The sequence below is a fragment of the Notamacropus eugenii genome, chromosome 4 (assembly GCF_028372415.1).
Source record: "Notamacropus eugenii isolate mMacEug1 chromosome 4, mMacEug1.pri_v2, whole genome shotgun sequence".
Classification (NCBI taxonomy): domain Eukaryota; kingdom Metazoa; phylum Chordata; class Mammalia; order Diprotodontia; family Macropodidae; genus Notamacropus; species Notamacropus eugenii.
Window position 1 is genome coordinate 258,814,532 of NC_092875.1, and position 14,137 is coordinate 258,828,668.

The following is a 14,137-nucleotide window of genomic DNA, read 5'->3' on the forward strand; positions in this document are numbered from 1 at the left end:
TTTATCCAAAGCATAGCAAAACAGAAATCAGAGAAGGTATATATAGGAGAATACATACCAGTCAATGTAGGATGAGAGAGTTCTCCCATTGGGATCAAGATAACTCAATAAAGACAGAGGGTCCTGGATTTCACCCAGGGGGAATCTCTCTGAAGTCTTTCCAGTAGCAAGCTGGAGAGGGTCATAATGGGGACTGTTAGCTCCTCTTATGTCTTCTTAGTGTCTTCTTTAACAATTGAAAATGGGGTTGACCTCTTCCATTTTCTTTCTCAAAGCTGGAAGCCATTTTGAGGCTACATTTGAAGAAGACTCTCCTTTAGAGAGTGCCAAAGGGGGACTCCCACTTGAAGAGTCCCCAAAGTGGGGACTGGCTGAGACCTAAAGTTCTTGCTTCTCATCAACTCTGCCCCACTCTTTTGTATTGATAATGCATTTTTGCTGATTGTTAATATAATTTTTTGCTTGATTTGAAGATCTTTCCCATCCATTAATAGGCCCATGTGACCTGCTTAAATCACATGGAAGCCTAAGTCACATGTGATGGGAGAAGCTTGCTAGACAGGTGGAACAGGAAGGGTAGAATAGGAAGAGGTAGAGCTAGAGCAGAACTGACAAGTTAGTCAGAGAGCAATCAGATATGGAAAAGGCAGCTGGCTAGCATGAGTGAGAGCTTGTTTGTGATTTATTTAAGGGAGCTGATTTGTGGGAAGCCTAACAGAGGGAAGGTTTGGGGATGGTATTTCCCTCTGCATTGTTATTGTATAGAGAGTTCTTTATTACTATGATGGATTTGACTTTCTGGTGTCTGAATAAATGTTTTGGTTCTGTCTTCCACGTAGAGAGCCTGTTGTATTTTGAGATTTGGAATTGTGTGGGCATATTCATGGCCCCCGTAGGCACTGTGAATATTGTGTTGGTGCTACATCTTTATATAGGGTAGGGACTTCATCTCCACCATTAAAGAGAGAGCTCCGTACGAATGGACTTTGGAACAAGGGTTTTATTTTATTTACATGAATTACATTTTTATTGTAATATGCTATATTTATTTGGAATATATTATTACATTTATACAAATATACTTGCAGTTGATACTGTTACCAGCTAATCCCTATAAGTCAAGGATGGAATGTCAGTTTTCTGGTTGTGTCATTTCTATTTTAATTATATTCTTTAAATGATGCTGTTGTGATGAAATTGTTACTCTTACTACAAATGTGATTATAAAGCCATGTAAGGTTTGAAAAAAATTTAAAAAGCTAACAGTTTTTTAATTTAAAAAATGATCTAGTGAAATCTTTTATTTGTGCTGTAACCAAAGATCAAAAATCTTAAATATAAAACACAAGAATGAGAAGTGTTATTTTAGATTAATATTGAGGAAGTGAAAAATACCATGCCTTGGTAAATTCTTCTTTCACTTTTAGGTATGTGGTAAGCAACATTTGCATTGGAGTTAGAAGATTTGTTTGAAATCTGGCATTATCATTTATTAGTTATGTTAATAGATAATTTACTTAACTTCTCTGAACTCCCATTTTCTTATCTGTAAAATAAGCCTCCTAATACTTATATGAATTTCCTTATGCATTCTTGGGAGGATTGTAGCATTTAGAGGTGAATTCAGAGGTGAATTAGATTCTGTGCTTTTTTCATAATCAATTCAGCAATCTAATTTTTTAAACATGTTATCAATATTGGGGCAGCGAAGTTAGAATTTAGATTATTCACTGGAAAGTGAAATCCTACTATACTCTGCCCTGGTCAGACCCCATCAACATGACTGTAGTTAATTGTGGGCTGGTTGATTGGTTGTTGTCCTTTGTTCTTGAAGGGGACCAAAATGACATCACTATATTGGAGTCAAGATATAGTGTGTTCAGCTATGACTGATCAGACCAATATGACGAGGCACAAACATTTGGAGTAGAGATGTCTCTAAATTTGCACATCTCACATTTCTTTTGAGTTACTGCAATTCTGCTTTGCTCATAGAGCACAGTGCCTTCTTTGATGTAGACATGCCATTCTGGGTAGTCCTTTGCCAGCATCTCCTATGTCAAGCAATCAATTCCAAGCTTCTCCAGAGAGAACTTGAGAATGTCCAAGATAAAATGGTATGGGTGATGTCTTTTGATTTGTGTATCAATTGAATTTAAGTGAGGCAGTATTGGCCTCATTCTCTCTTCCAGAGTCATCATAGTCTAGAAAAAGCAAGATAAAGTCAAGACAACTGGTGATGACATGGGATGCAGTGGCTGACCTTGGTGTCTCTGATGTCTAGCCAAACTCTAAGCACTCCATAGAACCTGCTTCAGCCACCTGCATTGCTGTTGGAACAAATTGTTTTCATCTGCTCATTCTATTGGGGAAGTTTTTCCATGCTTTGGGTGGACACCCCACTAACTCACAGAAGGGTCTGAGATCCCTAGGTTACCCTCAATCTGGTTTTTCCTGTCTGCTAAAATGTTTACCGAGGATGAGGTCACTGCAGCTACTTGGAGCTGCAGGTGACAGTTGGGTGAATCAGATGGACACCAAAGGTGGAAAGCAGCTCTGAAAAGGGTTTGGCAGCCCTCGGACCAGAGGTACTAGTCTTCCTTGAATACATCCTATACCTCAATTTGTTGTGGGCACCATGGTTTATAAGAAAGGATATTGATAAATTACTAAAGGTCTCTGACTCTATGCTAGTTGTTGTTGGTGGTTGTCCTTCGTTCTTGAAGAGGACCAAAATGACATCACTAAGCTAGAGTCAAGTTTCAATGTGTCTGACTATGGTTGACCAGACCAATATGAGCTTGGAATGCTCTACTACAGGTCTGGCACAAACAATCTGTGTGAACATTTGGGGTAGATACTCTAAATTTGCGCACCCTGCGTTTCCTTTGAGCTGTTTCAATTCTGCTTTGCTCAAAGATCACGGAACCTCCTCTGATGTGGGCATGCAATGCTGAGCGGTCCTGTGCCAGTGTTTCCCATATTACACAATCAATTTCAAAGTTCTTAAGCGAAACTTTGAGAGTGTCTTTGTATCACTTCGTCGGACCACCAGGTGAATACTTGCTTTGTGTGAGTTCTCCATAAAACAGTCTTTTTGGCAAGTGTACATTTTGCACTCAAACAACATGGCCAGCTCATTTGAGTTGTGCTGTCTGAAGCAGAGTGTGAATTCTTGGTATTTTATTTCAAGTGCAGACCTAAGTGTCTGGGAGCAGGTGATCTTCAGAATCTTTCTAAGACAATTCAAATGGAAGCAACTCAGTTTCCTGGCATGGCATTGATAGACTGTCCAGGTTTCACAGGCATACAGCAATGAAATCAGCACAACACATCTGTAGACCTTCAGTTTGGTAGTCAGTCTAATACCTCTTCTTTCCCATACTTTCCTTCAGAGCCTTGAAAACACAGAGTTAACTCTGGCAATTCGTGCATCACTCTATCAATGTGTACATACATCCCTGGAAAGTACACTACCAAGGTAAATGAACTTATCCACAGCACTCAAAACTTCTCCATTTGTTGTAACCGATGATTCCATGTATGGATGGTGTGGTGGTGGCTGATGGAACACCTGTGTTTTCTAGGTGTTTATTGTTAGGTCAAAATTTGCACAAGCCAAAGAGAATTGATTCATACTTTGTTGCATCTCAGCTTCAGAGGCTGCATTGGGTGCACAATCATCTGCAAACAGAAAATCATGCACCAACACTCCTTCCACTTTGGTCTTGGCTTGTAGCCTTTTCAAGTTGAAGAATTTACCATTAGTGTGGTAGGTGACCTTAATGAGGTGTTCATCCTCATTGAAAGCATTTGACAATATGGGTGAAAACACACACAAACAAAGCCAATGCAACCAAGATTAGGAGGGAAGCAGAAAACTGGGAAAGAATCTTTACAACTAATGTCTGTGATAAAGGCCTCATTTCTAAAATATATAGAGAACTGAATCAAATTTACAAGAATACAAGTCACTCCCTAATTGATAAATTGTCAGAGAATCTGAATAGCAGTTTTCAGAGGAAGAAATTAAAGCTATCCATAGTCATATGAAAAAATGCTCTAAATCACTATTGATTAGAGAGATGCAAAGCAAAACAACTCTGAGGTACCACATCACATCTATCAGACTGGCTAACACAACAAAACAGGAAAATGATACATATTAGAGAAGATGTGGGAGAATTGGAACACTAATTCATTGTTGGTGGAGTTGTGAACTTATCCAGCCATTCTGGAGAGCAATTTGGAACTATACCCAAAGCGTTATAAAAATGTGCATACCCTTTGATCCAGCAATATTGCTTCTAGGGCTGTGTCCCAAAGAGGCTGCAAAAATGGGGAAAGGACCCACGTGTACAAAAATATTTTTGTGGTGGCCAAGAACTGGAAATTGAGGGAATGCTCATCAATTGGGGAATGGCTGAACAAGTTGTGGTATATGGATGTAATAGAATACTATTATGCTATAAGAAATGATGAACAGGAGGACTTCAGAAAAACCTGGAAAGAGTTATATGAACTGATGCTGAGTGAAATGAGCAGAACCAGGAGAACATTATACATAGTAATAGCCACAGTGTGTGAGGACTGTATCTGATAAATTTAGCCCTTCACAACAATGGAAGGACCTAAAACATTTTTAAAGGACTCATGATGCAAAATGTCATCCACATCTAGAGAAAGAACTATAGAGTCAGAATGCAGAATGAAGGAGACTGTTTTCCCTTTTGTTATGTTTTGGTTTGTTTCTTCTCATGGTTTCTCCCATTCATTTTAATTCTTCTATGCAACATGACTAATGTGAAAATGTGTTTAATAAGAATGTGTGTGTAGAACTCATATAAGATTGCATGCCATATTGGGGAGGGAGTGAAGAGGGAGGGAGAGAAAATTTAAAACTTATAGAAGTGATTGTTGAAAACTGAAAACAAATAAATTGATTATTTTTAAAAACGGCTGAAAACATCATGCTAAAAAGCATGGGAGCAAGCATACAGCTTTGTTTCACAATGCACGAGAGCATTGTCCATTATCTAGAACCCAGGCAAAATGCCATCATGAAACTGACGTATAATGCTGATGAACTTCTCCAGGCAACCAAATTTTGATATAATTTTCCATAAGCCCTCATGACTAACAGTATCAAAGGCCCTGGTCAGCTCTACAAACACTGTATACAGATCTCTGTTCTACTCCTGGCATTTCTCCTGAAGTTGTCAGGCAGCAAATACCATATCAACTGTTCCTCCACCCTTTCTGAAGCCACACTGGCTCTCAGGTAGATGACCATCTTCCAAGTGAAGGATCAGCCTATTAAAGAGGACTCTGGCAAGAACCTTGCCAGCAATGACTAAGAGACCCATCCTGTAATTGTCACAGGACAATCTATCTATTTCCTTTACCTTTATAGAGGACAATAGAGGCATCCTTGAACTCTTGGGGGATAACCTCTACTTGCCACATAACCTGGAAAATTTCAGTCAGCTTTTGTATGAGCAATGGACCCCTTACCTTATAAATCTCAGCTGGAATAGAATCAGCACCAAGTGCTTGCCACATGAAAGGAGCCTGGTGGGCCTCAAAACCTCTTCTTCAGTGAGAGCTTCAGCTAGGGAGGGACTGACTTCAACCTGAGGTAAACGGTCAATGGCCTCAACATTGATTGATGATGGTCTATTGACAACACTATAGAAGTGTTCAGCCCATCTTTCTAGGATCATATCCTTATCAGTAATCAATGTGACTCCATCAGCACTGAGTAGTTGAGATGCACCATAGGTCTTTGGCTCATAAACAGCTTTCAGGGCATTATAAAAGTGCTTTGGATTGTTACTATCAGCATAAAACTGAATTTTATCTGCCTTCTTACAGAGCAAAGAATCTTGCATCTCTCTAAGCTTTGCTTGTATTTTACTTCTGATGGAATTAAATGCTGCCTTCTTACAGATGAATGAACTATCCTGGTGGTAAATCCTGTGGAGTTCTCATTTTTCATTTAGCAGCTTCTGAACTTCCCCATCATTTTCATCAAACCAGTCTTGGTGTTTGTGAGTGTTCTGACCCAGATGAACAAATGCAGTGCTGTATACCAGATCTCTGAAAGCTGCCCACTCCTTTTCTGCTCCATTGTTGCCGACTGTGTGTTGGCTCAACTTTCCCTCCAAATTAGCAACAAACCATTCCCGCTCAGAGAAGAGCCCTCATTTTTTGACATTAATTCTTCTGGTAGTTATTTTGCTTGGGAGAGGCACTTTTGTTGAATGCAAACGTTTAGCTTGGAAAGGATAAGTCTATGATCAGTCCAGCACTCTGCACCACACATTGCCTTTGTCACTCTTACATCCTGTCTGTCTCTTCTCCTTATAATCACATAGTCTATTAAATACTATTGTTTGCTGTGGGGGTACTGCTGTGAAGTTTTATTGTGTTTAGGTAAATGGAAGACAGTGTTGGTGATGAGGACATGAGATGCACAAGTTTTCAGTAGTAAATGACCATTGCTGTTGTTGTTTCCAACTCCATTCCTTCTTAGGACTACCTGCCAAGTCTGGCAGTCTGAGCCTACTCTAGCATTAAAGTCACCTAGAATTATAAGCTTGTCTCCTTTTGGCACATTAATGATAAGGGACTCCAGGTCTTCATAAAATTTTTCTTTAACCTCATCAGGGTTCATCATGGTGGGAGCATAGGCACTGATGATGGTGGCATGGAGTTTTCCTGCAAGTGGCAATCACATTGTCATGAGCCTATTGCTTACTCCTTTTAGCAGGCATACCAGCTTGTTGACTAGATTTGTTTTGATTGCAAAACCTACATCAACTTCACCTTCACTGCAGCCACTCCAGAAAAATGTCTATCAAGCTCCAACTTCAGTAAGCTGGCTTTCATTTGCCAGCCTTGTTTCACTCAGGGCTGCTATTTGGATGTGATATTTTACTGAGCTCTCTTGCAACAAGACCTCTTCATCTTTCAGGTCTACTGGATTTTGTGTTGTCTATAAGTGTGTGCATGTTCCATGTTCCCATTGTGAGTGGAATCATCTTTGTAGACATTTTTGTACATTTTTTTGGGTTTTGACCACAGAGCAGGAGTCCCTGGCTGTCAGTGGTGATCAGGCCAGGACTGGGTAAGCAGGCAATTTTTAGGGCACCTTTTCTAGCCCCTTCCTCACACCAGATGGTGAGGCTTAGATACTCAGATACTCAGGGGGCTGCTGAATCCCACTGCTGATTCCAGTGAGAAACGACCCTATGTACTGGGCTGCCTGCATGCAAGATTGTGACTACAGTTCCCAATGTATCTGCACTTGCTAATTTGTCACTTGCCTGTTGCCACAGGACTTTGAGATAGACATAATAGTAAAATGGTATGGGTGATGTCTTTTGATTTGTAAATAAATTGGATTTAAGTGAGGCAGAGTTGCACAAAGTTTCCAGCCTCTCTCTCTCCTCCAAAGTCATCACAGTCCAGTGGCAGGATAGTATCAAGACCACTGGTGATGGTTCAAGATGCAATGGATGACCTTGGCATCTTCCATGTCTGACCAAGCTCTAAGAGCGCCAAAGCATCTATTTCATTGGAACAAATTGTTCTCCTCTACCTATTCCACCAGGAGAAGTCTTCACATGCTTGGGAGAGATACTCCCCTAACTCACCAGTGAGTTTGAGACCCCTTGGTTACCATCAGCCTGGTTTAGCCTGTCTGCTGAAATAGTTTCATGGGGTGTGACCTCTGTGCATGCTACAGCTTCTTGGAGCTACAAGTGAGAGTTGGGTGGAACAGGTGGACACCAGAGGTGGAAAGCATCCCTGAAAAGGGCTTGGCAGTTATCACACCTGAGGTACCAGTTCCCCCTGAACACATCCTACACCACAATGCCAGTTGATGATCTGTTGAAGGAACTGGGCATCTGTACCCTGAAGAAAAGAAGGCTCAAAGAGGACATGATAGATGTCTTAAAGTATTTGACATGCTGGCATATCAAAGAGCAGTTACGCTTGTTCTATTTGGCCCCGGAATGCAGAACCAATAACAATGAGAATTTGGAAAGATAATATTTTAGGCTTGATGTCATGAAAACAAGCAAACTTTTCAACAATTAGACCTATCTGAAAGTGAAAGGGGTTGCTTTAGGATATAATGGGTTTCCTTTCATTAGTGCTCTTTAGGCAAAGGCTGAATGAACATTTATTGGTTGGATATATTATAGTGAGAATTTCTTTTCGAGTATGGGTTAGATAAAGTGACTGCTGAATTTTCCTCTAATTTTGAAATTCTGTGATTCTATTAAGAACCTGTTATGTGTTAGGGACTATTCTAGGCAATGAATATACAGAGGAAAGTAAAAACAAACAAACGAAAAGTTAAAAGGGGCTACGTTGTCAAAGGTTTTATGTTTTATATTTGGATCTGGAAGTAATAAGGAGCCACTGGAGTTTATGGAAGGAAGAGGATTTATATAGTCATATCTCCACTTTAGGAAAATCATTTTGGCAGGTGAAGGGAAGATGTATTGTGTGTGTGTTCAACCTTCATTGTTGAAGAAGACCATGCCATCAGAGAAATAATGACATGACTTGCACTTGACTTTTGTTTTGAGTGAGGGAGGGCTGTGCAGGTCACCAGCCTCACTTCTCCTCCACAGCCATCTGAATCCAGTGACCAGTTATTCACCAGGATGACTGGAGATGACCCAGGATGAGGCAATTGGGGTTAAGTGACTTGCCCAAGGTCATACAGCTAGTGAATGTCAAGTGTCTGAGGTGAGATTTGAACTCAGGTCCTCCTGACTCTTGCACTGGTGCTCTATCCATTGCACTACCAAGAGTAGAGAGAGAGCTAAGGCAAGCAGATCAACCATAAAGTTCTTGTAAATAGTCCAAGTGTGAGACAATGAGAGCCTGGGAATATATTTGAAAAATGTTGCAAAACTAGAAAGGACAAAACGTAACTACAGATAGAATATGTTAAAAAAAAAAAACTTCATTTTTTAGTCCAACTGAAAATTGTAAACAGATAATTTTTTTTCAGCTTAAAATTCTTTCAGATTTTTCCTTTTAGGAAGGTGTGTAAAAGATCAAGAAAAAGCATTAAAATTCTAGGAAATGGATCAAGGTTGAATACCAAATTTAACTCTTTGTAGTTAAACTCATTGCCTCCCTTCCCCTCTGAAGTGAAGAAATATTTATTAAGCACCTACTATGTAGCACTGGGTATACAAAGAAAGGGGGAAAATGTCCCTGAAGTGGTAAGTACCAAGGAATGTTCTCTTTTCTATTTGAGGCTGAAGATACTGATCACAGGAAAGAAGCCAGTCCCTTAAGAGGAGTGGTCAAGGTAGGAAACAATCAGTCTAGAAAAACGTGAAGAACCTTCTCAGCTGTCTGGCTTTTCAAATACAACTGAAAAGGTGGGAGGTGGGGAGGGGAGGGGAATGGAACATGAAGATACCTGGATAAAGTCATACTGTTTTAGTCTGTAAAGTTCGAAGCACAGATGGGAATGAAGGTTGGCCTGTATGAGCTTCTCTGCAAAATGGAGGCTCTGAGAGGAATTCACCAATGTGAAAAGAGGGTCAGCATGGTGGACTGACATTCCATAGTGAGAAAGCCCCAGGAGCTATTGGAGGTATTGAGGTAAGGTTATAATAAAGGCATGGTGCTGAAGTTATCAGAAACAGCCAGAACAAGTGAGGGGTTTTTAAGGATGAAGGAGATGAGGATATTTGTAGGCATCATAGGACCTAGCAGATAAGGTAAGACTGAAGATGTGAATGGGGATGAGAGAGAGTGAGTAATCTGCTGGAAAAGACAAGAATGGATGGGACCAAATGTGTATGATAAGAAGAGTTTGCTTGGCAAGGAGAAGGGTCATCCCTTTTTGTGCGACAGGGAGGAAGGAGAAAATGGGGAAGATGTATGACTGATGTGAGATGAAGAGGGCAAGAAAAGGACCTTTTGGTGAATGGCAATTTTTTTTATTGGTGAGAAATAAGGCAAGGTCTTTAGTTGAGAAGGAAATGGGAGAGAGAATTGGGGTGAGGCCTGAGAAGAGATGAGAATGTTTGGAACAGCCTTTGGTTAGGGAGGTGAAAAAATTACCTTGCTGCAGTGAGGGCCCAGTTAAGATTATGTAACATAAATTTGTAGTGGATTCAATCAGCAGTTTATTTTTTCCATCCTCTTTCAGCAGCATGAAAATAGGAGAAAAGAAGGCAGATATTGGGTAGAATACAAGGTTGAAATTTTTAGAAAAACATAGTTAGCAACAGGACCAGGAGGAAAAGGATTTGAATTGAGAGGATTGTGTAGATTTTAATTAATTTACGACTAAGTGTTCAAGAGAGGGAAGGGAGGACATTGTAGCCAGAGCAGGGGTAACAGTCTATAAAATAACAATAGGTAGAAAGATGCCATGGTGTGGGTGAAGAAAAAAGTTAGGAGTCATAAGGCACAGGGAAAGTTGGAAGATAAAAGATAATTATCAGATAAAGGAATTTTGGAGTTCCTGAACATATATATGGAAAACTTACAGATGATCATAAGGTCAAGGGTGTGATGAGGCAAAGGGAAGAAGCAGTTACTAAGTGTTTTCTGTGTGCCAGACATCATGCTAAGTACTTTACAGATATGTCTTATTTGTTCATCTCTATGTGTAGTTGAGGTGGAGTGGAGGAGTAGGGCATGAGAACTGAAGAAAATGAAGAACTAGGTGTAATAGGCAAGGACCCCGGCATACACAGGAGGGCCTGCTGTACAGGTTCTTAGATCTGCTTTTCTAAAAGGAAAGCAACTTTTGAGGGGTCAGCAATCTACTTTAATCAAGCATATATATCATACACTTAGTTCAGGGGAAAAAGTCATCACCCTGAACTTCAGAGAAAAAAAGATCAACAGACATGGCTTTCTCTGTCTGACCATAATCAATACACACAGTTACCAGAGAAAGAAGCACCAACATCTGGGTTTTCAAGGGGGAAGGTGGGCCCTTCATGGTTGCCTAGACTCCTCTGGCTAAACAAACACTTCCAATGAGGCCCAAAGTAAAACCTCACCTCAGAGTATTTACACACTGTTCAGAGCTGGAGGGCAGGAACTACTGACCCAGTGCCTTAGTAGAAATTAACAAAAGATACTTGAGGCCTATTAATGCCCTGGAAGGATCTAATTAACATTATACTAGGTTAGAATATTTGAGATAGTTTCAATGTATTATGCTGAAGTACCCTAGTTGTGATGAACGGAAAGACTGTTTGCCAAACACTCAACTCTTTCTGGAAGAAAGGGAATGTCTTGAGAACTGATAAATGATAACCAGGATCTGGATTGGGTGATAAATTTGAATAGTGCTGACCTCAAAGGAGGAAGTTATTGAATGGTGGTTGTAACGGGAGGTTCTGGAAGTGGCAACTGGGAGCTATTTTCCAATTCTCCTATCATGACCAGTGAGGGGTGAGGGGAATGAGGAAATATGCAAACTGTACTAGACAGAGTAGACTAGGAGTTTCATCAATAGAGAGTCATGTCTCAGGAAATGCCAGAACAAGGAGGTTTAAGATATGTATTAAACTAATTATGAAGCAGGCATTCCAGAAAATGCAGTGGAAGGAGAAGATAGATTTGGACTGAGATATTGCAGGGGTAGGGTTGAGGGAAATGGGAGTAAAGGAATTGGTAAAGGATGGAGAATGGATTTTGTATATTGGTAACTGGGTGTTCAGAATCACAGGCATGTAAAGGCATGACAATATGCTAACCATTGAGGACAGGCAAATCTCATTCATGGCTAGAGAGGTGCCAACTTAGAAAAGCAGGTGATTATCCTGTTCAAGGCCCTTGTTGACCTGAAAGTTTGGTTAACAAAAGGCAAACAGGCTAAATGCATATAGTTCATTCCCTTGAAGTTAGCGGTCACATGATCATATGCAGCCAGAAAACTTCTAACTGATACAAGAACGACCAGGCTTAAATCTGTTTAGGACAATCCAACGTGGTCTGTGTCCTTCAAATTTATGGTCCCCATGAGTGATTAACTAGAGCATGAGAAAGGAAATTCTTAATTACATAGGTTGTAAATACAATAACAGAGTTGACAAAGTTTCAATTGAAATTACGACCTAGGATATCTGTGTTTCTTTACCATTAACATGCTGTAGCATAGTATATGTCCACAAAATATTAAGATATGGAAAAAGTCCCATTATTCAAGATAGTGTTTTGGGTTAAGTGTCTCATAAGGAATGCTAAGTCAACTCCATCTGGCTTTGTTGACATAGGAAGAGGTATTCTCTGAGTTTATTTCAGAGAACAAAGAGACTGTTAGATCCAGGCTCTTCTTAATTCAAGCTCTGGCCCTTATTAATAGTCCAAAATTTACATAAAATGATTATCACCCTCCATCAAGATCCAGTCTTGGGGAGTGTGTCCTGAGTAGGAGGAAATTCTGACCTGGGGGACAATGCTGGGTAGGCAGTAAATGCTTAATAAATACTTTTTCATTCATTCATTCCTTTATTGAACAGTGATCTTCTTACCAAATCGAGTGTTTTCTTCTGATCCTGTTCTTTTTAAAAAATCAATTTTATTTTCAGCTCCAAGTACTATCCCTCCCACCTCTTCTCCCCCACTTTGAGAAAGCAAAAAAAACAAAACCCATTACAAACATATGTAGTTAAGCAAAAAAAAAAAAAAATCCTTATATTATCCATGTGCAAACAAAAAATAACAACCTGCATTCTGAGTCTGTCACCTTCATCTGGAGGTAGGTAGCATGTTTCATCATTCATCCTTTGGAACTGTGATTGGTTATTGTGTTCATCAGAATTGTAAGACTTTTAAAGTTGCTTATTTTTACAAATTGTTGTTACTGTATAAATTGTGGTCCTGGTTCTGCTTACTCCACTGTTCATCCTTCTTTCTAGGTTTCTCTGAAACCATATCTTTCATTATTTCTTATAGTATTTCATTATATTCATATGTCATAATTACTTCAGATTGTACTTTTTCAACTGCTTCTTTGTCTTTTCCCAGACTTTGCTTCACCTAAATGTATTTCTTTGCTCTTGGTTTCTCTCTCCCTCTCCCACACAGAACATACATGCTTTAACCTGTGATGTTGGTAATTTCTAGAGGCTATGTGACTTTAGATCAATGACTTCACTTTTTCAGGTTTCAATTTCCTTGTTTACAAAATGAGGGCCTGAACCCCTTTGTTAGTTTGGTGAAGGCTTTGAACCCTTTCTTGGAATGTTTTTAAACACATAAAACAAAATATCTAAGATCAAAAAAAAGAAACCAATTACATTAAAATTGTTATTAAAATATTTTTTGTTTTAAAAACAAATTCATAAATACTAGGTTAAGAATTGTGGTTTCATGGTGTGTTGTGGCAGCACCATCTCAAAGAATTGAGTTACACTACTTCTATTCCAAGTACAGGCATTAATTAAGGATTGAGGCCACTTAGAACTGGGCTAGGTTCTAAGAGGAACCAGCAATTTAGTAAGACAACACTGGCAAGTTTATAGTGGACACACAATAGAAATTATGAATGTTAAGAGGCAGGAGGGATTGTTAAGGGATTAGGTAATGGGAAGGGGTCCCTTCTATGGTTCAGTGGTCAAACATCCTGGCCATGCTGCCCTCCGATTGGCTACCTATTGTGGTCCTGTCTTGGTCAAGATGGATGATGTGATTGTGGTTAAGTACAAGTATGCACCTGTTCAAATACGTGAATTGGATCTGGGGGCAGTGGCTAGCTAGGGGCAGTGACCGTATTGAATCTGGGGCCCTGTGGTGTGGTTAAAGCCAGATTATGTGATTAAATCAGGACATGCCTGTTATTCAGTGGGACCCACAAGGAAGCTGGAATATTGGGGCAGGGGGCAGCTTCATTAGGATTCCATCAGAATTCTCTGTATTAGAAGATCTTTAAAGACCCTTCTAGCTTTATATATATATTGGCATCTTAAGATGCCAAATCTCCAATCCTGATCTCCTCCTGAGCATCCACTCCCCCATCTCTAATTGCTTTCAGAGAACTTCTGTGTGGATGTACCAATGTCCTCCACTATGCCATCAACCACCAGCCCCATGGTATAGTGGTGTGGAAAGAATAATGGTCCCTCAGGAGAGC